This window comes from Bombina bombina, chromosome 7, assembly GCF_027579735.1.
Source record: "Bombina bombina isolate aBomBom1 chromosome 7, aBomBom1.pri, whole genome shotgun sequence".
Taxonomy (NCBI): domain Eukaryota; kingdom Metazoa; phylum Chordata; class Amphibia; order Anura; family Bombinatoridae; genus Bombina; species Bombina bombina.
Genome location: NC_069505.1, coordinates 226,840,941 through 226,864,164, shown reverse-complemented (window position 1 = coordinate 226,864,164; position 23,224 = coordinate 226,840,941). Strand labels below are relative to the sequence as shown.

The 23,224-nt window shown below is 41.6% G+C and overlaps 1 protein-coding gene across 4 annotated transcripts in view; it reads left to right on the top strand.

Moving 5' to 3' along the window:
* Positions 1–23,224, top strand: part of PLEKHA7 (pleckstrin homology domain containing A7) — a 918,161-nt gene that overhangs the window by 888,605 nt on the left and 6,332 nt on the right. The window lies entirely within an intron of this gene.

Here is a 23,224-nt window from a genome sequence, read left to right as displayed (position 1 = left end):
TTTTACCTCACAATCTCCTCAGCTCAGCACAGTAAGTTCTGTGTAAAAAGTTATACTCCGCTGCAGCCCATCTGCAAGTAAAAAAAAATAAAAAATGAAGAAATGAACAGCAGCCAAACAGCATCAGCAATGCTGAAGTCATGAACTCTTTTACTGTGATCTCATGAGATTTCACTTAACTCTCATGAGATTTCATAGCAAACTTCCTTTAAACTGAATAGGGAAATAAGATGAGTGCACATAAGCTCGCCCCTTCCGCTGTCCCGGGACAGACATACTGATATGCTGCTTAGAAGTCCTTTACAATGGGATGTGGCTTCTGAGAAACTTTTGAGGTAAAATATCTTTCTTTTTTACATAGAGATGTTCAGGTGATATTTTCTAGTCAGCTTTTTACAGCTATGCTACATCACTTTTAAGTGTTTCAACATTTGAGTATTATGGCCCTTGAAATATAATTAAAATAAAGCTAAATAAACCTTACAATTATTAACTAAATAATTCCTATTTAAAACTAAATACATACTTACCTGTAAAATAAAACCTAAGCTAGCTACAATATAACTAATATTTATATTGTAGCTATCTTAGGTTTTATTTTTATTTCACAGGTAAGTTTGTATTTATTTTAACTAGGTAGACTAGTTAGTAAATAGTTATTAACTATTTAATAACTACCTAGTTAAAATAAATAAAATTTACCTGTAAAATAAAACCTAACCTGCCTTACACTAAAACCTACCATTACAATCAAATCAAATAAATTAAATTATTCAAATACAATTATCTAAATTACAAAAAAAACCCCACTAAATTACACAAAATAAGAAACGAAATTATCAACAACAAAAAAAAAGAATTACTCCTAATCTAATAGCCCTATCAAAATAAAAAGCCCCCCCCCCCCAAATAATAAAACCCCTAGCCTACACTAAACTGCCAATAGCCCTTAAAAGGGCCTTTTGCGAGTGTAATTGCCCCAAAGATAACAGCTCTTTTACCTGGCAATAAAAATTACAAACAACCCAACAACAGTAAAACCCACCACCCACACAACCAAACCCCCCAAATAAAACTCTATCTAAATAAACCTAAGCTAACACTTACGGTTTTCGAAGACCAGACATCCATCCTCATCCAGCCGGCGAATTCCTCATCCAAGCGGGCAGAAGTCCTCATCCATCCGGCGCGGAGCGGGTCCATCTTCAAGACATCCGACACGGAGCATCCTTTTCTTCCAATCATTACTGGAGAATGAAGTTCACTTTAAGTGACGCCATCCAAGATGGCGTCCCTTACATTCCGATTGGCTGATAGCCAATCGTAATGTAAGGGATGCCATCTTAGATCACTTGTATTTTGGTGCGGTCTGGAGCTCAACACCACCATATCGCCCGCACAAGCCTGCTTTTTACAAACCTGTAATAGCAACACTATAGGGAGGTGAAATAACGCCACTTTTGTGGCAGTCGTTAATTTCCCTAAAGTGCTCAAAACTCGTAATCTAGCTGATTGTGAGGTCTTTGTTCCAGAAGACATGAAGTTCAAGTCAAACAGACAGGAATATTATAGAAAACAAAAGAAAAATATCAGTGTTACCTCCAGAAACGTCTTTTGGTTTAAAAGCCAAAGTAATAATTAGCCTAGATCCTTTGTGCTTTTATCATCTGTACTATAAACTCAGGTTTTTATAATACTGTATGCATTACACATTGCTTCTTTTTAAACCTATATATCTGTTTGATCAATGAGAAATCATTTGGTAATAAAAGTTAACTTTCAAGTAGGAAGTATTTACAAAATAATTACAATGTTTTTTTAATGTCCCTTTCAGTTTTTCAAAAAAGGGCCATGGTACTCAAGAATAATGCATTTTATCCAATTGTGCACAAGGACGGCCAAAACGCTCTATATTGTCTTTATATTTCCTGAGATTGAACATTTATCAAGCTCTAGAGGGACTGATGTTTATTCTACTTTATATCCATCAAGAGTACTAGGACTTTTGTGAAATAACTGTGAGCTTTAGGTACGATGAAGAATTAAAATTACAGGTTCATTGAAGCCAAAATTAGACTATCATGACTCCGATCAGAAGGTACAATAAAAACAACCATCTAATTTACTTCTGCTATTAAATAATCACGTTTTATTTGTACCCTTTGTTGAAACGTAGGTCTTTATATGAGAGCATAATGGTGTAACATTTAACAAAAACTGCTGCCCTATAGAGCTCAAAATGTGCTACCTCAGTATGCTCTCATCTAAATGTCATAATAGAAGTAATTCAATACATTCTAACTAGTGTTAAAGGGGCAGAAAACCCCAAAAATTCCCTTCATAATATGTATAGAAAATGCAATTTTAACAACTTTCAATTTTACTTTTATTATCAAATATGCTTCATTCTCTTGTCATCCTTTGCTAAAGGAGCAGCATTGCACTACTGGCAGTTAGCTGAACACATCTTGTTAGCCAAATAGCCAATCACAAGAGACAAATGTATCCAGGCACCAATCACCAGCTAGCTCCCACTAGTGTAGGATATGTGCGTATTTATTTTCAACAAAGGATACCAAGAGAACAAACCACATTTGAAAATGTGTCTTAAAATAACATGCTCTATCTGATTCTTGCAAATTTAATTTTGACTTTTCTATCACTTTAAATTGGCCTGTAATATATGTCAGAGACAGTCACTTGTGTATAAACAGCATTACCGTCTTCACTGGAAGTACTGAGTAGCGATACTTTATCTTTAATTATGGCCCTTTATCCTTTAATTGAGTGCCCTTAGCGAATACCGCGGTTACATTCCTTTACTGCTAGGAAGGTTTTTACTTGTGAAAGTCCTTGTTCTTTATAAAGAAGAAATTCTATTGCTCCTTCTCAACCCTGAAGGTAAAAATAAAGAGAACAAATTATCAGTCACAGTAAAAAAAAAAAATATATAACAAAATATCCGCACTCACTGGACTTTATGTGAAAAAACTTTATATAAGTGACGTTTCGGGGTACAACACCCCTTCCTCAGACCAGATATGTAAATAATGTTGCAGGCAGGTGACATAAACATACTGTTTAATTTTCACCTAGTAACTCCCTAACATATCTTTGTCTGTATAAAATAAAACAAAGTATAAAATATTTATACAATTTTAAAACGGAACTGACTCTCAGGGAAATTTGTGGGAAATGGCTATAGGACCAAGCCAATGAAAAGCAAAAGATGTATTTGGTAAACCAAGTTACATTTGCTGCCTGCTCATTTTATGTTGTTTTTATTAATTATTTATATAATAAGTGTAGTAGTATTTACAGTAATATTATACTATTAAAGGGACTATAAAACTAAATACATTTTATAACATAGTATTAAAGGGACATTAAACACTAAATAAAAGCTAGACAGAATGATGCATTCAGAGAAAAGATTTGTCTGAGAATAACATATAGATGCATTTTGTAACGTTTACTTAGTTGTTTAAATAGTGATAAAATAAGTAAAGATTTAGGGGCCGATTTACTAAAGTGCGGACATTCATGATACAATGCAGCGTATCATGTCCGCCGCACATCGATAAATGCCGACAGCATACGCTGTTGGCATTTATCATTGCACAAGCAGTTCTGGTAAACCGCTTGTGCAATGCCGCCCCCTGCAGATTCGCAGCCAATTGGCCGCTAGCAGGGGTTGTCAATCAGCCCAATTGTATAGGATCGGGTGGATTGAAGACCGCAGCCTCAGAGGAAGTGGACAAGTTAACTACTGTTTCCAGCAAGCCTGAAGACTCGCGCAGAAACAGGGGCATCAAGCTCGATTTGGAGCTTGATAATTCGGCCCCTCTGTGTCTATAAAAGAAGGAGCTGCCATGTTGTAACTTAGGTTACCTTCTCTGCTGTGGCCAATTAGGGACAGTTATAAATAGGTCACTAGAGTAAGCACTTCCATTTCTAACAGGAATTTAAATTTTCAGAATGGAATTATATGAAAAGGGGACAAAATAAATAATGAAAGTATTTTGCAGACATGTGTGTGTATGTGTATATATATATTGAGATTACTCATCATTTGATTGTTTTTAAATTTATCACAGAAGACATGAGAGTTATGTATTTAAGATGTGCTCTTTAAAAGCATGAATATAATTGAGTTTCTATCATTTTGATTATCAAAATGAAGACCTAGAAATTAATAAATAAGCTGCACATAGAAGAGTAATTTAAGGGATATGAAACCCACATTTTTTTTTTCTTTCATGGTTTAGAAAGACCAAGCGATTTAAAACAACTTTCCAATTTACTTCTGTTATCTAATTTGCTTCATTCTCTTGATATCCTTAGTTGAAAAGCATATCTAAATTGGATCAGTAGCTGCTGATTGGTGGCTGCACATAGATGCCTCGTGTGATTTGCTCACCCCTGTGCATTGCTATTTCTCAAACAAAGGATAACTAAAGAATGAAGCACATTAGATAATAGAAGTAAATTAGAAAGTTGTTTACAATTGTCTTCTCTATCCGAATCATGAAAGAAATGTTTTGGATTTCATGTCCCTCTAAGCATTATTATTACAAGTTGGGTTATTCTGCTATCTGCTTTTTGGTTTTAATAACTGTTACTTATATGTGATCCATTTTAGAGCAACAACTGACCCTACAATCTAATCCAAACTCACGTTCTGTACTACAGACACCACTCTCCCCTTTATGCAATGGATTTCACTACTCAATTGTTTAAGCAGCATAAAAGTAAGAACTAACTGCATTCTGCATGGCTGTTGTAACCGTGCGTGTGTTGTACTGTGTTCTGCATGGCTGTTGTAACCGTGCGTGTGTTGTACTGTGTTCTGCATGGCTGTTGTAACCGTGCGTGTGTTGTACTGTGTTCTGCATGGCTGTTGTAACCGTGCGTGTGTTGTACTGTGTTCTGCATGGCTGTTGTAACCGTGCGCGTGTTGTACTGTGTTCTGCATGGCTGTTGTAACCGTGCGCGTGTTGTACTGTGTTCTGCATGGCTGTTGTAACCGTGCGTGTGTTGTACTGTGTTCTGCATGGCTGTTGTAACCGTGCGTGTGTTGTACTGTGTTCTGCATGGCTGTTGTAACCGTGCGTGTGTTGTACTGTGTTCTGCATGGCTGTTGTAACCGTGCGCGTGTTGTACTGTGTTCTGCATGGCTGTTGTAACCGTGCGTGTGTTGTACTGTGTTCTGCATGGCTGTTGTAACCGTGCGTGTGTTGTACTGTGTTCTGCATGGCTGTTGTAACCGTGCGCGTGTTGTACTGTGTTCTGCATGGCTGTTGTAACCGTGCGCGTGTTGTACTGTGTTCTGCATGGCTGTTGTAACCGTGCGCGTGTTGTACTGTGTTCTGCATGGCTGTTGTAACCGTGCGCGTGTTGTACTGTGTTCTGCATGGCTGTTGTAACCGTGCGCGTGTTGTACTGTGTTCTGCATGGCTGTTGTAACCGTGCGCGTGTTGTCCTGTGTTCTGCATGGCTGTTGTAACCGTGCGCGTGTTGTACTATGTTCTGCATGGCTGTTGTAACCGTGCGCGTGTTGTACTGTGTTCTGCATGGCTGTTGTAACCGTGCGCGTGTTGTACTGTGTTCTGCATGGCTGTTGTAACCGTGCGTGTGTTATACTGTGTTCTGCATACAGGATACACCAAGCTGAGGAATCAAATGCCAAAAGGATTCTCTTTTAGTAATAAAATCTGAGTAAACTTGGGATTGATAAAAATGAAGATGGCATTACTTTAAAGGGACAAGTTAGTCTAAGAATAAAAAGCTTCAGCAAAAGGGTAAAACACACAGTAAGACTAGAATGTACATTTTCATCTGCTTCTTGAGTTCATTTTGTTTTTTTAAGTCATGGGCACTGTACTCAACCGTTTTATACCCTCCATATGAAACAGTAGCACACACAGTCCCTTGTTTAGATTATAATGTTCTGCTGCCATCTAGTGGTACATTTTCCAAACTGTACACTGTGCTGCTTTATTAAGCTTACATTCCTGCTTTTTAAATAAAGATACCACAAGAACTAAGAAAAATTGATAATGTGAGAAAATTAGAAAGTTGCTTAAAATTCCATTGCTGTATCTGAATCATGAATGAAAAAAAAACGTGGGTTTCATATCCCTTTAATTGCAGACATCAATGCTAGTCACTGTAATTATGTTAGCTGTATCCGTGCTTCCTCGTAATGGTCATTAGCTCATGGTACCTGTACATTGATAGGAAGTGCCTCTCAGCCAATGAACATTACCAATAAGTATAAACATGATGTACAGATTAGCCAATGAGTATTACGAGGAAACATTTATCAGCCAATAAGCATTAGCAGGATGTACTGATCAGTCAATAAGCATTAGCAGGATGTACTGATCAGCTAATAAGCATTAGCAGGATGTACTGATCAGCCAATAAGCATTTGAAGTGCATGAATGTCAGCATATATAAATGCTGCTCCACTGTATCAATAAAATAATACATTTGAATACTATAAACATTTAGGTCAACATTTGCTGAATATCAGTGTGAATTCATGGGGAATACATTCCAGGTAAGGCTACTGCTGAATATATTTAGGTAGAGGTAGAAGCTAAGCTATAAATACCTGCAGTGAATAATGTAACATTAGCTAGTTACATTTATCAAGCTATTTGTATTTAAGACAATGTTTACTCTGCTTATACCATATTTCCTTATGGCTTTTTGTCCAGGCTTGGTGTGCCCCTATGTGTAAAGTAACAGAAAAATGTGCACAATTTGTCCCCTTTCCTTCCACTTCCCGCACGTAAATATTTTAAGCATCAATTGACGTCAATTTTCTGATGCATGTGTAATATTCAAGAAACCATTCTGTAAAGAAAGAATATTTTTTATAAACGTTTCATCATATTAGTAGAACTTGTAAAGCTTTCATATTGCAAAATAATCCAAGGTCCTTAAAAAAAAAAAAAAAGTTATGGAATCCATGTTTCATGTTGCATTTGCTGTGACCAATCAGAGGCTGCATTTAAGGGGACTTTAGAAACAATTTAAAGATACTTGAATATGCCCTCCTGTTTCTCTTGTTAAGTGTATCCAGTCCACGGATCATCCATTACTTATGGGACATTAACTCCTCCCCAACAGGAAGTGCAAGAGGATTCACCCAGCAGAGCTGCTATACAGCTCCTATCCCAACTGCCATTACCAGTCATTCTCTTGCACCCAACGAATAGATAGGATGTGTGAGAGGACTGTGGTGATTATACTTAGTTTCATACCTTCAATCAAAAGTTTGTTATTTTATAATAGCACCGGAGTGTGTTATTCCTTCTCTGGTAGAATTTGAAGAAGAATCTACCTGAGTTTTTCTATGATTTTAGCCGGAGTAGTTAAGATCATATTGCTGTTTCTCGGCCATCTGAGGAGAGGTAAACTTCAGATCAGGGGACAGCGGGCAGATTAATCTGCAAAGAGGTATGTAGCAGCTTATTATTTTCTGACAATGGAATTGATGAGAAAATTCTGCCATACCGATATAATGTAAACTCAGCCTTAAATGCAGTAGCAGCAACTGGTATCAGGCTGTCATGTATGTATATTTTACACTTCAGTATTCTGGGGAATGGCACTTCACTGGAATTATACTGTATGCATAAAACTTTAGCCTAATTTGCAGGGACTAGCAACAGGCTTTTTAATAACACTCAATTTATTAATGTTAAACGTTTTTTGCTGGCATGTAAAATCGTTTAATTTTCTGAGGTACTGGGTGAAAAAATGTTTTGGGCACTATTTTTTTCCACTTGGCAGTCGTTTTATTTAATTTATGACAGTTTACTGATCTCTCTCACTGTTATGTGTGAGGGGGAGGGGCCTTTTTTGGTGCTTTTGCTACGCATCAAAAAATTCAGTCAGAAGTTTGTCTTCCCTGCATGATCCGGTTCATCTCTACAGAACTTAGGGGTCTTCAAAACTTGTTTTGAGGGAGGTAATCACTCACAGCAGAGCTGTGAGATTGTAGTTGACTGTGATAAAAAAACGTTTATTTCTGTATTTTTTTTTTTTTTTTTTCTGCTATCAGGGTTAGTTATCCTTTGCTAATGGGAGCAATCCTTTGCTAAAATTGTGTTTTTTACAAAGATTTGATGCTATAACTTTTCAGTTTATTAATTTTCAACTGTCATAACTTTTTCTGTGCTTCTTATAGGCACAGTACGTTTTCATATTATAGTAAATTACTTGAAAAGTATTTCCAAGTTGCTAGTTTATTTGCTAGTGTGTTAAACATGTCTGATTCAGAGGAAGATATCTGTGCTATATGTGCTAAAGCCAAAGTGGAGCCCAATAGAAATTTATGTACTAACTGTATTGATGCTACTTTAAATAAAAGTCAATCTGTACAAATTGAACATATTTCACCAAACAACGAGGGGAGAGTTATGCCGACTAACTCGCCTCACGTGTCAGTACCTGCATCTCCCGCTCGGGAGGTGCGTGATATTGTAGCGCCGAGTACATCTGGGCGGCCATTACAAATCACATTACAGGATATGGCTACTGTTATGACTGAAGTTTTGACTAAATTACCAGAACTAAGAGGTAAGCGTGATCACTCTGGGGTGAGAACAGAGTGCGCTGATAATATTAGGGCCATGTCAGACACTGCGTCACAATTTGCAGAACATGAGGACGGAGAGCTTCATTCTGCGGGTGACGGTTCTGATCCAAACAAACTGGATTCAGATATTTCAAATTTTAAATTTAAGCTGGAAAATCTCCGTGTATTACTAGGGGAGGTGTTAGCGGCTCTGAATGATTGTAACACAGTTGCAATACCAGAGAAAATGTGTAGGTTGGATAAATATTTTGCGGTACCGGCGAGTACTGACGTTTTTCCTATACCTAAGAGACTTACTGAAATTGTTACTAAGGAGTGGGATAGACCCGGTGTGCCGTTCTCACCCCCTCCGATATTTAGAAAGATGTTTCCAATAGACGCCACCACACGGGACTTATGGCAAACGGTCCCTAAGGTGGAGGGAGCAGTTTCTACTTTAGCTAAGCGTACCACTATCCCGGTGGAGGATAGCTGTGCCTTTTCAGATCCAATGGATAAAAAGTTAGAGGGTTACCTTAAGAAAATGTTTTATATTGCAACCTCTTGCATGCATTGCGCCTGTCACGGCTGCAGCAGCATTTTGGTTTGAGTCTCTGGAAGAGACACTTGAATCAGCTCCATTAGATGAGATTACACACAAGCTTAAAGCCCTTAAGTTAGCTAACTCATTTATTTCAGATGCCGTAGTACATTTAACTAAACTTACGGCTAAGAATTCCGGATTCGCCATTCAGGCACGCAGAGCACTGTGGCTAAAATCCTGGTCAGCTGACGTTACTTCTAAATCTAAATTGCTTAATATACCTTTCAAAGGGCAGACCTTATTCGGGCCCGGGTTGAAAGAAATTATCGCTGACTTTACAGGAGGTAAAGGCCATGCCCTGCCTCAAGACAGAGCCAAACCTAAGGCTAGACAGTCTAATTTTCGTTCCTTTCGTAATTTCAAAGCAGGAGCAGCATCAACTTCCTCTGCACCAAAACAGGAAGGAGCTGTTGCTCGCTACAGACAAGGCTGGAGACCTAACCAGTCCTGGAACAAGGGCAAGCATGCCAGGAAACCTGCTGCTGCCCCTAAGACAGCATGAATCGAGGGCCCCCGATCCGGGAACGGATCTAGTGGGGGGCAGACTTTCTCTCTTCGCCCAGGCTTGGGCAAGAGATGTCCAGGATCCCTGGGCGTTAGAGATCATATCTCAGGGATACCTTCTAGACTTCAAATTCTCTCCCCCAAGAGGGAGATTTCATCTGTCAAGGTTGTCAACAAACCAAATAAAGAAAGAGGCGTTTCTACGCTGCGTACAAGATCTTTTATTAATGGGAGTGATCCATCCGGTTCCGCGGTCGGAACAAGGACAAGGGTTTTACTCAAATCTGTTTGTGGTTCCCAAAAAAGAGGGAACTTTCAGGCCAATCTTGGATTTAAAGATCCTAAACAAATTCCTAAGAGTTCCATCGTTCAAAATGGAAACTATTCGGACAATTTTACCCATGATCCAAAAGGGTCAGTACATGACCACAGTGGATTTAAAGGATGCTTACCTTCACATACCGATTCACAAAGATCATTACCGGTATCTAAGGTTTGCCTTACCAGTTTGTAGCTCTTCCATTCGGATTGGCTACGGCTCCGAGAATCTTCACAAAGGTTCTGGGTGCTCTTCTGGCGGTACTAAGACCGCGAGGAATTGCGGTAGCTCCGTACCTAGACGACATTCTGATACAAGCTTCAAGCTTTCAAACTGCCAAGTCTCATACAGAGTTAGTACTGGCATTTCTAAGGTCGCATGGATGGAAGGTGAACGAAAAGAAGAGTTCTCTCTTTCCACTCACAAGAGTTCCCTTCTTGGGGACTCTTATAGATTCTGTAGAAATGAAGATTTACCTGACAGAAGACAGGTTAACAAAGCTTCAAAATGCATGCCGTGTCCTTCATTCCATTCAACACCCGTCAGTAGCTCAATGCATGGAGGTGATCGGCTTAATGGTAGCAGCAATGGACATAGTACCCTTTGCACGTCTACATCTCAGACCGCTGCAATTGTGCATGCTAAGTCAGTGGAATGGGGATTACTCAGACTTGTCCCCTACTCTGAATCTGGATCAAGAGACCAGAAATTCTCTTCTATGGTGGCTTTCTCGGCCACATCTGTCCAGGGGGATGCCATTCAGCAGGCCGGACTGGACAATTGTAACAACAGACGCCAGCCTACTAGGTTGGGGCGCTGTCTGGAATTCTCTGAAGGCTCAGGGACAATGGAATCAGGAGGAGAGTCTCCTACCAATAAACATTCTGGAATTGAGAGCAGTTCTCAATGCCCTTCTGGCTTGGCCCCAGTTAACAACTCGGGGGTTCATCAGGTTTCAGTCGGACAACATCACGACTGTAGCTTACATCAACCATCAGGGAGGGACAAGAAGCTCCCTAGCAATGATGGAAGTATCAAAGATAATTCGCTGGGCAGAGTCTCACTCTTGCCACCTGTCAGCAATCCACATCCCGGGAGTGAAGAACTGGGAGGCGGATTTCTTAAGTCGTCAGACTTTTCATCCGGGGGAGTGGGAACTTCATCCGGAGGTCTTTGCCCAAATACTTCGACGTTGGGGCAAACCAGAGATAGATCTCATGGCGTCTCGACAGAACGCCAAGCTTCCTCGTTACGGGTCCAGATCCAGGGATCCGGGAGCGGTTCTGATAGATGCTTTGACAGCACCTTGGACCTTCGGGATGGCTTATGTGTTTCCACCCTTCCCGATGCTTCCTCGATTGTTTGCCAGAATCAAACAGGAGAGAGCATCAGTGATTCTAATAGCGCCTGCATGGCCACGCAGGACTTGGTATGCAGATCTAGTGGACATGTCATCCTGTCCACCTTGGTCGCTACCTCTGAAACAGGACCTTCTGATCCAGGGTCCCTTCAAACATCAAAATCTATTTTCTCTGAAGCTGACTGCTTGGAAATTGAACGCTTGATTTTATCAAAACGTGGTTTTTCTGAGTCAGTTATTGATACCTTAATACAGGCTAGGAAGCCTGTTACCAGAAAGATTTACCATAAGATATGGCGCAAATACTTATATTGGTGCGAATCCAAGAGTTACTCATGGAGTAAGGTTAGGATTCCGAGGATATTGTCTTTTCTACAAGAAGGTTTAGAAAAGGGTTTATCCGCTAGTTCCTTAAAGGGACAGATTTCAGCTCTGTCCATTCTTTTACACAAACGTCTGTCAGAAGTTCCGGACGTTCAAGCTTTTTGTCAGGCTTTAGCTAGAATCAAGCCTGTGTTTAAAACTGTTGCTCCACCATGGAGTTTGAACTTAGTTCTTAATGTTTTACAGGGGGTTCCGTTTGAACCCCTTCATTCCATTGATATCAAGTTGTTATCTTGGAAAGTTCTGTTTTTAATGGCGATTTCCTCGGCTCGAAGAGTCTCTGAGTTATCTGCCTTACATTGTGATTCTCCTTATCTGATTTTTCATTCAGACAAGGTAGTTCTGCGTACTAAACCTGGGTTCCTACCTAAGGTGGTCACTAACAGGAATATCAATCAAGAGATTGTGGTTCCATCTTTGTGTCCTAATCCTTCTTCGAAAAAGGAACGTCTGCTACACAATCTAGATGTAGTCCGTGCCCTGAAATTTTATCTACAGGCAACTAAGGATTTTCGACAAACGTCTTCCCTGTTTGTCGTTTATTCTGGTCAGAGGAGAGGTCAAAAATCTTCGGCTACCTCTCTCTCCTTTTGGCTTCGTAGCATAATACGGTTAGCCTATGAGACTGCTGGACAGCAGCCTCCTGAAAGAATTACAGCACATTCTACTAGAGCTGTGGCTTCCACTTGGGCCTTTAAGAATGAGGCTTCTGTTGAACAGATTTGCAAGTCTGCAACTTGGTCTTCTCTTCATACTTTTTCCAAATTTTACAAATTTGACACTTTTGCTTCTTCGGAGGCTGTTTTTGGGAGAAAGGTTCTTCAGGCAGTGGTTCCTTCCGTATAAAGAGCCTGCCTGTCCCTCCCGTCATCCGTGTACTTTAGCTTTGGTATTGGTATCCCATAAGTAATGGATGATCCGTGGACTGGATACACTTAACAAGAGAAAACATAATTTATGCTTACCTGATAAATTTATTTCTCTTGTAGTGTATCCAGTCCACAGCCCGCCCTGTCACTTTAAGGCAGGTAATTTTTCCATTAAACTACAGTTACCACTGTACCCTATGGTTTTCCTTTCTCTGCATGTTTTCGGTCGAATGACTGGTAATGGCAGTTGGGGGAGGAGCTGTATAGCAGCTCTGCTGGGTGAATCCTCTTGCACTTCCTGTTGGGGAGGAGTTAATGTCCCATAAGTAATGGATGATCTGTGGACTGGATACACTACAAGAGAAATACATTTATCAGGTAAGCATAAATTATGTTTTTTCAGTCCCTCAAGGACTTAGGGGTAGTATAGCACAATGGGTGGCAGTAAGCAACAAAATTGTATTATTAAAACATTTTATGGATGTGGTTAGTTTGTGTTTTGTGTTTCCAGCTGTCTAAAACATTCAAACTAATGACTAGAGGTTTAGTGATTTTCTTTTAGCTGTAATTTGTGTATATCCCCCTAACTCTATTGCTTTAATGCAAATAGCGTTGGTTATGATTTTTAATGCCCGGTTCTGGGAATCTGTTGTCTAAGTGATAGGAACTTGATGCATAAAAGTGTTACACTGAAGAAAAACTCACAAAAAAGCTATTTTTTGCACCGTGAATGTGTTTTAGTAAATTTTTATGGGCAAAACATAAATGGTGATAATTAACAAGTGCATTTTTATTCTATATAAAGGTTAAAGTCATGCTACGTGTTATGTGTCATATTACTTATTTTATGTTTACAATCTCCTTACGTAATTTTAATATGTTTTATTTAACAGGTACCACAATCAGAGGTGACAGCACATTTATTTAATCTTTACAAAAGGGTTATAGTCTTTTATCCATAAATTGATTATTTGGAAGGAATCCTTTCATGTAAATGACTGCAATTTATTTGCATATAGATTATCTACTGGAGAAATATGGAATAAAGATGAAATGCTTACAGACGCCCCAGACAGATGTGCCCTTTATATGTGGTCACTTAAAGGGACATAAATGTCAGGGTGCCAGGAATCAGACTGAGACAAGAAGTGCAAAAATAATAAAAAGTCCACAAGTCAAATAACAAGCCAGGAGTCAAAACTAGAGCTGGTAGTCAGACAAGCCGAGTCAGGAGCCAAAGCGAGTAGTCAGACGAGCCGGAATCAGGAACAAGGAGAACAGCAGAGTCAGGAACAAGCCAGGGATCAGGAACCAGGAGGGACGTCAGACAGCCAGTTAATACACAGGAGCTCTCACAAACAGGTCTGAGACAACGCAAGGGCAAAGCATACTGAACAAAGGCCCTTTAAATAATAAGTGATGACATCACAATTCTGAGACTGCATCCTGTCTCACACGGATGATGTAAACCAGTCTGGCCATAAAAGGAAGTACAGGAAGTGAGCAGCATCTCCCAGAATGCAAAAAAGTCAGCAAGAGAGGTGAGTAAAATGTCTGCCAGCAGCACATAGCAAACAAGTCAGGAAAAACCCTGACAGTACCCTCCCCTCAACGACCCCTCCCCTGCGGGTGGACAAAAGGCTTATTGGGGAAATGGGCATGGAAAGCACGGAGGAGGGCGGGAGCATGAACATCAGAGGAGGGAACCCATGAACGCTCCTCTGGACCGTAGCCCCTCCAATGAACCAAATACTGTACGCGACCCCTGGACATACGAGAGTCAATGATGCTGCTGACCTCATACTCCTCATGGTTGTCAACAATGATAGGACGGGAACGAGGCAACACAGTGGTAAACCGATTACAAACCAATGGTTTCAAGAGGGAGACATGAAAAACATTGGAGATGTGCATTGCAGGAGGAAGGTCAAGAGCGTAGGCCACAGGATTGACCCGTCGGAGTATTCGAAAAGGACCAACATAACGGGGAGCCAGTTTATTGGAAGGCACACGAAGGTTCAAGTTGCGGGAGGACAGCCAAACTCTCTCACCAACCTGGTAGGAAGGTGCAGGCAGAGCCTACAATCACCTGATGAAACGGTCATTCAAGACCGAGAAACGTTGTGTTATATTATAGATATACACCTGATGAAACGGTCATTCAAGACCGAGAAACGTTGTGTTATATTATAAAATAAAGTCAAGTTTTATAAGACGTTGGATCCACGAACTTTATTTTATTTTATCTAATTGTAGCAGTTGTTTTCATATATTTTGGAGTGTGCTGTTTACGGCACTATACGGTCCCAACTGCACACAAGAGCCGACCGGGTTTGGCTATCTCCAACTAAAGATTGTATCCTGAGAAAGCAGATTGCGACCGGGAGAGCAAGTTATCCGGCATCCATCCGAATACCCCATAGAACGGGCCAATAAGGATGGTGGTGGGAGTCAGCTGGACGACTCATAAAGTTCCAGAAGGCGTTTGTGACACTTCTCAAGTGTCAGGGAGCTTGTAAGTACCAGTTTTTCCTGCGCATCTGAAGCTTGTCTGTATCCACTGATCGTACACTATGGTGGCGCCTTCTTTTCCATTCTATATTTCTACAGATTTTGTTCTTTTGGGACACCAGCAAAAGTATTGAAGAAGCCGCGAGCCATCATCTGACAGAGCCTGAGGGAGCACTCTGACCCCCTAGGTCTCACCAAGTAATATTGACTTAGCGATACTAAGCTAAGACATCTGAACATTCACTTTTATATCAATACCATTGACTTTTATTTCCACATTTGTGAAAGAGTTCATTTTATATATATTTATATGGTCAATGATTTTTTAGCACTGTATATGTTGGCGCACTGTTCACTTATAACTATTCAGAGCCTACAATCAGCCTGGAACTTTTGGCGCTGCATAGAACGATGAAGGCAATCCTGAATCTGCACCCACGTGGAACGGAGTTGCCGGAGATGCTCCTCCAAATCCGGAATACCCTGAGAATGAATGAATCGGGCAACAAGGATGGTTGAAACCCATAATTCGCCATGAACAGGGATAACTTGGAGGAAGCAATAATAGCACTATTACGAGCAAACTCTGCCCAAGGTAACAGTTCAGACCAATTATTGTGGTGATCTGAGACATAGCAACGGAGGAACTGTTCCAGAGCTTGATTAGACCAATCTGCAGCCCCATTGGATTGAAGGTGATATGCCGAGGAGAAGGAGAGCTGGATCCCCATTTGAGCACAAAAGGAACGCCAAAATCTGGAGACAAACTGGCTACCCCGGTCCGACACTATCTCCTTGGGTAACCCATGTAAACGGAAGACCTCACGGGCAAAAATTGAAGCAAGCTCCTGAGCAGTAGGCAACTTCTTCAAGGGAATGCAATGTGACATTTTAGAAAAACGGTCAACCACCATAAGGATAACAGTATTGCCATTGGAAACAGGGAGCTCGACAATTAAGTCCATGGAAAGATGTGTCCAAGGACGCTCACCATTAGCAATAGGTTGAAGAAGACCCACAGGAAGACGTCGAGGAGTCTTAGTCTGTGCACAACTGAGCAGGAGGCAACATACGCAGCAACATCAGAACGAAGACCTGGCCACCAGAATTGTCGAGTGACAGACCAAATCATTTGGTTCTTGCCTGGGTGACCAGCGGCTTTAGTATAGTGGTAAGTGTGCAAAAGTTTAGTTCGAAGATTCTCAGGAACAAAACACTTAGCACTAGGTTTCTCAGGAGGTGCAATGGTTTGTGCAGCCAGGATCTCCTCCCACAAGGGAGAAGTCAAATTAGTACGTATGGTAGCCAAAATATGGTCAGGAGGTATAACTGGAGTAGGTACAGACTCCTCCTTGGACAGAGGGGAAAATTGTCGAGAGAGGGTATCAGCCCTAACATTCTTACTACCAGGCAGGTAGGAGACCACATAATTAAACCGAGACAAAAATAGCACCTGTCGGGGCGACAAACGTTTTGCTTTAGATAGATAAGTTAAATTCTTGTGGTCAGTAAGAATGAGCACTGGCACGCTAGTACCCTCGAGAAGATGCCTCCATTCTTTGAGTGCCAAAATTATGGCCAGTAATTCCCTGTCGCCAATTTCATAATTGCACTCCGCTGGAGACAATTTCTTAGAGAAGAAACCACATGGATGCAAGGAACCGTCAGGTGTAGGACGTTGAGACAAGAGAGCACCTACTCCAGTCTCAGACGCATCGACCTCAAGAACGAAAGGCAGGACAGGGTTAGGATGAGCCAGAACTGGAGCAGCAGCAAAGGCAGTCTTAAGACTATCAAAGGCCTTAATGGCAGTAGGTGACCAATGGAGTGGATCATTCTTTTTACGGGTCATGTCTGTGATAGGTTTGACCAAGGAAGAAAAGTTTTTAATAAACTTTCTATAGTAATTGGCGAACCCCAAAAAACGTTGAATAGACCGAAGACCAACTGGGCGAGGCCACTGCAGAGCTGCAGATAACTTTTTCACATTTCTCAAGTTTACAAAACAGGCCATTCTCACGTAGTCTCTGAAGAACCCGTGTAACATCAAAACGATGAGCCTCAAGTGTGGGTGAGTGTATGAGGATGTCGTTTAAGTACACCACAACGCACTGTTGCAACATATCTCGTAGGACATCATAAATAAATTCCTGGAAAACAGCAGGAGCATTACATAGGCCAAAGGGCATTACAAGATACTCATAATGCCCGCTCCTGGTGTTAAATGCTGTTTTCCATTCGTGGCCCTCCTTGATCCTAACGAGATTGTACGCTCCTCTCAAATCAAGCTTAGTAAAGACCGTAGCTCTCTTGAGGCGGTCAAAGATTTCCGTAATGAGCGGAATAGGGTAAGCATTCTTAATGGTAAGACGATTAAGACCCCTATAATCGATGCATGGTCTTAACTCGCCACCCTTTTTCTTCACAAAGAAGAAGTCAGCCCCTGCAGGAGAGCAGGATTTGTGGATGATCCCCCGCGTCAGAGCATCGGAAACATACTCCTCCATAGCACAATTCTCTGCAACAGACAGAGGGTAAACCCGTCCCCGAGGAGGAATGGCTCCGGGTTGCAGGTCTATGGCACAATCGTAAGACCGGTGAAGAGGCAACGTACCGGCACACACCTTGTCAAAAACGTCTAGGAACTCTCGGTACTCCTCTGGCAATTGAGATACTGAAGAAGTGCACAAGACTTTAACTGATTTCTGAAGACAAGTGGAAATACATTGCGGAGACCACGTCAAAATTTCGGACCTGCTCCAGTCGAGACTGGGATTGTGCTTTTGGAGCCAGGGATAACCCAGAACAACCGAAAAATGTGGAGAGTTTATCACCTGGAACTGGAGGGTTTCAAAATGGAGAGCCCCAACAGCCATGGACAATGGAGCGGTTTCGTGAGTAATGGAGTGCTTTGATACAAAAGCACTGTCAAGGAAATAGCCCACAGCACCGGAGTCAACAAGAGCCTGGGTGACTATGGAGGAGTCCACCCAGGAAAGGACAACCGTGACCAAAGGTTTCTCCTTTAGTGGTTCCGGGGACAAGGATAAACCACCTAAGGTCTGCCCCCGACAGGACCTTAGGTGTGAGCGTTTCCCGGCCGTGTAGGACAAGACTTCAAAAGGTGGCCTTGTAACCCACAATAGAGGCAGAGCCCCTCCCTCCTCCTAAAGGCCCTCTCCGCCACGGAGAGATGTGTGAATCCCAACTGCATCGGCTCAGCAGTACCTGGTGACTTGGGACCAGGAGGCATGGAAGTAGAGGGAGGCATAGGTGGGAACGAACACGTAGGAGACAACGGTACAGGAGGCTTCCGCAAGCACTCCTTGAAAGAAGGCCTCTCACTTAGTCTGATGTCAATTAGGATCAAAAAAGACACCAATGCCTCGAGATCTTCTGGTAAATCTCTGGCAGCAACTTCGTCTTTAATCGCATCAGAGAGCCCATGAAAGAAGGCGGCAACAAGGGCTTCATTGTTCCAGCCTACCTCTGCTGCAAGCGTACGGAACTCAATGGCATACTGAGCAACAGATCTTGTACCTTGCTGAATGGACATGAGTCGTTTAGCAGTAGAGGAGGAGCGAGCTGGAACATCAAATACCCTTCGAAAGGAGGCCACAAATTCAGGGTAATTTGAAATCACAGGTTTATTAGTCTCCCACAAGGGATTAGCCCAGGCAAGAGCTGTGTCAGAGAGTAACGAGATGAGAAATCCCACCTTAGCTCTGTCAGAGGGAAACGCCTGAGGTAACATCTCAAAGTAAATGCCCACCTGGTTCAAAAACCCTCTGCACTGATTAGGATCGCCTCCATATCGCTGAGGTAGAGGTGCGGAACCGGACATGCTCCTGGTAGGCATAGGTGCAGCAGTGGAAACAGGAGCAGCCATAACTTGCGGGACACTTTGGTCCAAATGTGCAGTGCGAGCCAGCAGGGTTTGCAGGGCTAGTGCAAATTGATCCAAGTGGTGTTCATCCATCCTGGAAATTATGGCAGGTAAAGGTGGATTATTAGCACCATCAGGATTCATGGCCCTTGCGTAATGTCAGGGTGCCAGGAATCAGACTGAGACGAGAAGTGCAAAAATAATCACACCTTTATTAATAGAAAAAAATAATAAAAAGTCCACAAGTCAAATAACAAGTCAGGAGTCAAAACTAGAGCTGGTAGTCAGACAAGCCGAGTCAGGAGCCAAAGCGAGTAGTCAGACGAGCCGGAATCAGGAACAAGGAGAACAGCAGAGTCAGGAACAAGCCAGGGATCAGGAACCAGGGGGGACGTCAGACAGCCAGGTAATACACAGGAGCTCTCACAAACAGGTCTGAGACAACGCAAGGGCAAAGCATACTGAACAAAGGCCCTTTAAATAATAAGTGATGACATCACAATTCTGAGACTGCATCCTGTCTCACATGGATGATGTAAACCAGTCTGGCCATAAAAGGAAGTACAGGAAGTGAGCAGCATCTCACAGAATGAACCAAAGTCAGCAAGAGAGGTGAGTAAAATGGCTGCCAGCAGCACATGGCAAACAAGTCAGGAAAAAACCCTGAGAATAAAACCGCTTATTACTAGACTTTTTAGTTGTCTTACAATTTACAAAATCATGAGACTATAGTGCCCTTAACAGAAAACAAAATTGTCAATTTACAATGTATATTATAGAAAATAAAAGATTAAAAAATATATGGTTTATTTTTAGCAAAGTAAAAAGACAGCATTCTCTGTATATGAAAAATGAATGACAAAGTATATGAAATCTTAAGGAAAAATACATTGAATAAAAATATTGTTATAAAATACCCCAGGTAAAATACACACATTGGGTTACACTATTTACCTGAAAACCCCTGGTGCAATAAATAAGAATTCAAACTCTAAAAACAAATATCAATGTGAAACATCTCTATTATGGATTCTTTAGGGTTGATCCTAGCTTATTATCATTGTACCAAAAATGAGTCACGTATATTGTCTTGTTCCTCAAACTGTGGGATATGTACCCCTGGGGTACCTGGAGCCTTTGCAAGGGGTACTCAGAGACTTAGCCTTTCATTAGTTTTTGCCCTGACACAGCTAAGGTAATCACTCAGTGTATTACAGTAACCCATTTCTCAATTCTACCCTCAAGCATCTCTAACAGACCAGATACTAATTCCCTACCTGGCTGGTCGACTGACTTTCTTGTACTCAGGATCAGATAAGCCTTAGAATAGGGCCAGTTAGTGACATTAAAGTACCGAAATTGAAAAAAAATGATGCTTACCAGATACATTTCTTTCTTTCCGGATATGGTGAGTCCACAACGTAATCAATAACTGTTGGGAATATCACTCCTGGCCAGCAGAAGGAGGCAAAGAGCACCACAGCCAGGCTGTTAAGTGTCACTCCCCTACCCACAATCCTTAGTCATTCGACCGAAGGAAAATGGAAACAAGGAACAACACCAAGGTGTAGCGGTGCCTGAGGTTTAGTTAAAAATAACTGTCTTAAATTTAAGGGTGGGGTCGTGGACTCACCATATCCGGAAAGAAAGAAATTTATCAGGTAAGCATAAATTTTGTTTTCTTTCCTAAGATATGGTGAGTCCACGACTTAAACAATTACTGTTGGGAACCAATAGCCAAGCTAGAGGACACAGATGACTAGGGAGGGAGAACAAGATAGGCAGACCTAAACAGAAGGCACCACCCCTTGAAGAACCTTTCTCCTAAAAGAAGCCCCAGCCGAGGCAAAAGTATCAAATTTGGAACATTTGGAAAAAGTATGCAGAGAGGACCAAGTTGCAGCCTTGCAAATCTGTTCCACAGAAGCTTCATTTTTGAAAGCCCAAGAGGAAGAGACAGCCCTCGTGAAATGAGCCGTAATTCTCTCAGGAGGCTGCTGACCAGTAGTCTCATAAGCAAATCGTATTATACTTCTCAGCCAGAGAGAAAGAGAAGTAGCAGTAGCTTTCTGACCCTTAGACTTTCCAGAGAAACAAGCAAACAGTACAGAAGACTGACGAAAATCTTTAGTCGTCTGTAGGTAGAATTTCAGAGCACGCACAACATCCAAGTTGTGCAACAAACATTCCTTATGAGAAGGATTAGGACATAGAGAAGGAACAACAATAACCTGATTAATATTTCTATCTGAAACCACTTTAGGAAGAAAACCCAATTTAGTACAAAGAACCGCCTTTTCAGCATTAAAAATAAGATAAGGCGAATCGCACTGCAAAGCCGAGAGCTCCGAGACGAAGAGATAGCAATGAGAAACAAAACCTTTCAAGATAACTACTTAATATCTATTGGATGCAATGGCTCAAACGGAGCCTGCTGCAAAACTTTAAGAACAAGATTAAGACTCCAAGGAGGAGCATCAGACTTAAACACAGGCTTGATTCTAACCAAAGGATTGAACATCTGGTACATCCGCCAGACGCTTGTGCAACAAAACAGATAATACAGAAATCTGACCCTTCAGAGAACTGGCTGACAATTCCTTCTCCAGAACTTCCTGGAGAAAAGACAAAATCCTTGAAATCCTGACCTTACTCCAAGAGTAGCATGTGGATTCACACCAATAAAGGTATTTATGCCATACCTTATGGTAAATCTTTCTAGTAACAGGCTTACAAGCCTGAATCGTGGTCTCAATGACCGACTCAGAAAACCCACGCTTAGACAGAACTAAGCATTCAATCTCCAAGCAGTCAACTTCAGAGAAACGAGATTTGGATGATGGAAAGGACCCTGAGTTAGAAGGTACTTCCTCAGAGGCAACCTCCAAGATGACATCTTCACTAGGTCTGCATACCAGATCCTGCGAGGCCACGCTGGAGCTATTAGAATTACTGATGCTCTCTCCTGTTTGATACAAGCAATGACTCGTGGAAGGAGCGCAAACGGAGGAAATAGAAATACCAGACTGAAATCCCAAGGAACCACCAGAGCATCTATCAGGGTGGCTTGCGGAACTCTTGACCTTGAACCGTACTTTGGGAGCTTGGCGTTCTGCCGAGATGCCATCAGATCCAACTCCAGCACCCCAATTTGAGGGTTAACCTTCCAGTAATGTCAGAGATTAATTATGCCAGACCAGGCCCAAACAAGGTCTTACCCTTATAGGGAAGTGCTAGAAGCTTGGACTTAGAAGTAACAGCCACTGACCATGATTTCAACCACAAAACCCTGCGAGCTAGCACAGCGAAGCCAGATATCTTGGCTCCTAGCTTAATAATTTGCATGGTAGCATCAGAAATAAAGGAGTTCGCTAACTTGAGAGCCTTAATCCTATCTTGGATCTCCTCCCAAGGAGTATCCACTTGAAGAGAATCAGACAAAGCATTGTACCAATAAGATGCCGTACTAGACACAGTGACAATACAAACTGCAGGTTGCCATTGTAGACCCTGATGAACATACATCTTCTTCAAATAAACCTCCAGCTTTTTGTCCTTTGGATCCTTAAAGGAGCAGCTCTCCTCAATAGGAATAGTAGTTCTCTTAGCCAGAGTAGAAATGGCTCCTTCTACTTTAGGCACAATTTGCCATGCCTCTTTAATGGAGTCAGTGACCAGAAACATCTTCTTAAAGACAGGAGACAGTGTAAAAGGTATCCCTGGCTTCTCCCATTACTGTGCTATAAGCTCTGTGGCACGGTCTGAAATAGGAAACACCTCCACAGAGGAAGGAACATCAAAGTATTTATTAAGTTTACAAACAGTACATGGAGGTGTTCAAGCTTAAATCTGAATGATACAACTTCAGCATCAGAAGAAAGAATTATACTGTCTGAATCTGAGATTTCACTCTCAGAAGCTACCGATGTATCCTCCTCATCAGAATTATGAGGAAGAGAAACCAGGGTAGTAGAAGCTGGAAGAGAAACCTTACTATCCGAATCTCTAATTTTCCTCTTGCGTTTACCCTGTAGCATGGGAATGGCAGCTAATGCCGCAGATACAGCAGAAGATACCTGTGCAGCAAAATCTGCAGGCAGATAATCTCCTCCAGGAAGTTTAGAGGAACCGCAGGGCACTGCATGTGATGCCATTAAGGCTTAGGATGTCTGAGGAGAAAGCTGTGGCATTGCC